Source organism: Lolium rigidum, unplaced genomic scaffold, assembly GCF_022539505.1.
Source record: "Lolium rigidum isolate FL_2022 unplaced genomic scaffold, APGP_CSIRO_Lrig_0.1 contig_71460_1, whole genome shotgun sequence".
Classification (NCBI taxonomy): Eukaryota; Viridiplantae; Streptophyta; class Magnoliopsida; order Poales; family Poaceae; genus Lolium; species Lolium rigidum.
Window position 1 is genome coordinate 10,281 of NW_025901481.1, and position 5,140 is coordinate 15,420.

Genomic DNA, 5,140 nt, shown 5'->3' on the forward strand with positions numbered 1-5,140 from the left:
TATGATCCATGTATAGTGAGTTTCAGTATATCAATGTTGTATAAACTATTCCTTGTGAAATGTTGCATATTCGCACATCGTGCAATTCAGTAAATAATATTAAGGCGACTCCGTCCCAAATATACAAACTGCAGCCTTCTGAATGGAAGTTTGGTGATTGGGCAACGAAGTTTATTACTTGGTATTTTTCTCCTGCAAGATTGGACACCAAGCCTAATACTTGGCTTTCAATATATACCAGCTAATGTTCAAAAAAAATATATACCAGCTATAACAAGATAAAACTTATGGCTTCTATTCTGGCCTGACTCTGTCTTTAGTGATGCATCGGGCTCTTATAAATTCAGTTCATATAAACTCTGGCCTTTGAGAATGGATGTGGCCCTCGATTTTGCTCTTCAATTTAACAGGAGATTAAAAATGATGCTTGCATTTATCAAAGAAAGGTTACTTCTTTATAAACAAACATTTCATTCAAAGTGATGTTTTCCCACCTGTGTTCACTGATTTTCATACAATACTTACATGTGATGATTTGATAAATATTTATGCTATATTGTTAAATTTATTTTGCAGACAGGATACATAGCCTTGCAGTTTTTTTTTCGCTCTACATGTGAATAGAATTCATCGGAGCTACTTCCGTGATGGCAAGATCGATCAACTTTTGAAGGTGTATATTGCCTGCCTTGGATGGTGCTCACATGTTATCTATTTTCTATGGTGAACCCGATCCGATCGTACGAACATTTCATGCAACAGTTTTAGTTGTGAGATTGTTTTGTTGAACCTTTAACTAAATTTCTGTAGAATGTGCATAGGAATTTCATAAGACAAATTTTCTCTTTTTTACGTAGACCACATAAAATGTTGGTTATTCGTGAAACTTGATGAACACACATTTATTATGGAGATGTACATGTAGAATTTTTTTTCAAAAATTTTCGACATTTCTAAATATAATTTTTTGGTAGAGGAAGCATACGCACCCGGGAGCCGAATTGAATTTCCAGTTAATGTCCACCTATTTAAATAAAGTAATATACCAACCTATAAAACTTTAGATCAATTAGTGTAAACCTTTGGTCTTAAAGGCACTAAAACAGTTAAATTCTGGGCTAATTCTTAATACTAAAATACGCTAAATTTTATATGATTTAAATTATGACTTGATTTTGCCATTGCGCGGTAGCGCAACGGGTCATCGAGGGCGTTTCCCAAAGGAAAGTGGAAGCGATATCCAGAGCACTACCCAAATGAAAGTACAAGGGCCGTCGAGGGCGTTTCCTCCAACGAACCACACAACATACTATTATACCTCACCATGGGACGCCCTGTCGGATACTATTCTACTCGATCCAAAATCTCTACTCCAACCTCGGATGATGTTATAGCTCACCTGGATGGCCACCCAACCCGAATGCCCTCCCTTTACCACTACGGTGATGACATCGGAAAGAAGAGTACAGCTCCGCTCCAAGCCTCTGATACTAAAATAAGCCAAAACTTATGGTTCAAATTCTTATTGAATTATGCTATTTGTGCAATAGCACAACGCGGTAATTCGGTACTAAAATAAGAGAAACCCTATGGTTAGCCTTCGTCATTGCGCGATAGCGCAACGGGTCATCTAGTGAAATTTTAAAGGTAGCACTCAAGTAATTTACTTTGGAATGGCAGAGAAATACCATGTAGTAGGTAGGTATGGTGGACACAAATGGCATAGTTTTTGGCTCAAGGATTTGGATGCACGAGAAGAATTCCCTCTCAATAGAAGGCTTTGGGCTAGCAAGGTTGTTTGAAGCAAACTCAAGTATAAACCGGTACAGAAAAACTTACATAAGAAAATATTGCAAGCATTATAAGACTCTACACTGTCTTCCTTGTTGTTCAAACACCTTAACCAGAAAATATCTAGACTCTAGAGAGACCAATCATGCAAACCAAATTTTAACAAGCTCTATGTAGTTCTTCATTAATAGGTGCAAAGTACATGATGCAAGAGCTTAAACATGATCTATATGAGCACAACAATTGCCAAGTATCAAATTATTCAAGACATTATACCAATTACCACATGAAGCATTTTCTGTTTCTAACCATATAACAATGAACGAAGCAGTTTCCACCTTCGCCATGAACATTAAAAGTATAGCTAAGAACACCAGTGTTCATATGAAACATCGGAGCGTGTCTTTCTCCCACACAAAGAATGCTAGGATCCGAGTTTATTCAAACAAAAAAAAAACAAACAGACGCTCCAAGTAAAGCACATAAGATGTGACGGAATAAAAATATAGTTTCACTAGAGGTGACCTGATAAGTTGTCGATGAAGAAGGGATGCCTTGGGCATCCCCAAGCTTAGATGCTTGAGTCTTCTTGAAATATGCAGGGATGAACCACGGGGGCATCCCCAAGCTTAGACTTTTCACTCTTCTTGATCATATTGTATCATCCTCCTCTCTTGATCCTTGAAAACTTCCTCCACACCAAACTCAAAACAAACTCATTAGAGGGTTTGTGCATAATTGAAAATTCATATATTCAGAGGTGACATAATCATTCTTAACACTTCTGGACATTGCACAAAGCTACTGAAAGTTAATGGAACAAAGAAATCCGTCAAACATAGCAAAACAGGCAATGCGAAATAAAAGGCAGAATCTGTCAAAACAGAACAGTCCGTAAAGACGAATTTTTCTGGGGCACTTAACTTGCTCAGATGAAAAAGCTCAAATTGAATGAAAGTTGCATACATATCTGAGGATCACGCACGTAAATTGGCAGATTTTTCTGAGTTACCTACAGACGGGGCTGCTCAATTTCGTGACAGTAAGAAATCTGTTTCTGCGCAGTACTCCAAATCTAGTATCAACCCTACTATCAAATACTTTACTTGGCACAACAATGCAATAGAATAAAGATAAGGAGAGGTTGCTACAGTAGTAACAACTTCCAAGACTCAAATATAAAACAAAAGTGCAGTAGTAAAATAATGGGTTGTCTCCCATAAGCGCTTTTCTTTAACGCCTTTTAGCTAGGCGCAGAAAGTGTGAATCAAGTATTATCGAGAGATGAAGCATTAACATTATTACCAGGGGCTTTGTGCCTATCCTTCTTACTCTTATTCTTACTCTTTGGTCTAGGAAATACTTGCCCGCATCCAGGTGTAGAGGTAAAATTTGGAGTGCCTTTTCCCACATCTATGGTTGCTCCCAAGAGTTTCAGCAGGGATCTTCCAAGTGTAATTTGTCCTGTTCCTACACATTCAATAACGAGGTAATCAGTGGATACCGTTCTTCCAAGAAAGGTTGTGAACACACCTTCAGCTATCCCCTCAGGAATTATAACAGAATTATCAGTAAGAGTTATTCCTTCTCCACCTTCAGTAAGTTCCCAAAGTGTCAAAGATTCATAGATACTTTTAGGCATAAGGCAAACCCCAGACATAATATCACAACGGGCATAAAAAGTTTCACCACGAATAGTCATTTTAATAGTAGGGATCCACATTGAAGGTTTAAAATTTACTGGAACATAATCATAATATTCACGAATCTGGTTGTACCCTTCTTTTAAACAAGATATATTTGTTTCAAGAGTGTTTAATCTATCATAAATACTAGCAAGAGATGAATCGAAATTACTAGCTGAGCTAGATGATGTAACCAATTTCTTTATGGCATTAAAAGCTTGATCCCCATTGCAGTGAAGGAAATCTCCTCCCACTAAAGCATCCAAAGCATATCTATAGCGAACAATAAGCCCAAAATAAAAATTACTAAGAAGCAAACTTAAAGTCATTCTAGGTTCAGTTTTACCATAAAAATCCAAAATTCTAGACCAAGCTTCTTCAAAACTCTCCTCACTCCCTTGTTTAAAAGTAAAGATCAATTCCTCGGGTGACGGAGTAACAAGTGCAGGACTAGACATGGTAACAAAATAAAGTAAATGCAAGTAACTAAATTTTTTGTGTTTTTAATATAGAGAACGCAAACAAGACAGTAAATAAAGTAAAACTAGTAACTAATTTTTTGTATTTTTGATATAGAGAACAAACAAAGCAGTAAATAAAATAAAGCAAGACAAAAACAAAGTAAAGAGATTGGATGTAGGAGACTCCCCTTGCAGCGTGTCTTGATCTCCCCGGCAACGGCGCCAGAAAATATCTTGCTGGCGTGTAGTTGACACACGTCTGTTGGGAACCCCAAGAGGAAGGTGTGATGCGTACAGCAGCAAGTTTTCCCTCAGTAAGAAACCAAGGTTATCGAACCAGTAGGAGTCAAGGAACACATGAAGGTTGTTGGTGACGGAGTGTAGTGCGGCGCAACACCAGGGATTCCGGCGCCAACGTGGAACCTGCACAACACAATCACAATACTTTGCCCCAACTTAACGATGAGGTTGTCAATCTCACCGGCTTGCTGTAAACAAAGGATTAAATGTATAGTGTGGAAGATGATGTTTGTTTGCGAAGAACAGTAAAGAACAAGTATTGCAGTAGATTGTATTTAAGATGTAAAGAATGGACCGGGGTCCACAGTTCACTAGTGGTGTCTCTCCGATAAGAAATAGCATGTTGGGTGAACAAATTACAGTTGGGCAATTGACAAATAGAGAGGGCATAACAATGCACATACATATCATGATGACTACTATGAGATTTAATCAGGGCATTACGACAAAGTACATAGACCGCTATCCAGCATGCATCTATGCCTAAAAAGTCCACCTTCAGGTTAGCATCCGCACCCCTTCCAGTATTAAGTTGCAAACAACAGACAATTGCATTAAGTATGGTGCGTAATGTAACCAACACAAATATCTTTAGACAAAGAATTTATGTTTTATCCCTAGTGGCAACAGCACATCCACAACCTTAGAACTTTCGTCACACGTCCCAGATTCAATGGAGGCATGAACCCACTATCGAGCATAAATACTCCCTCTTGGAGTTACAAGTATCAACTTGGCCAGAGCCTCTACTAGCAACGGAGAGCATGCAAGAACATAAACAACACATATATGATAGATTGATAATCAACTTGACATAGTATTCCATATTCATCGTATCCCAACAAACACAACATGTAGCATTACAAATAGATGATCTTGATCATGATAGGCAGCTCACAAGAT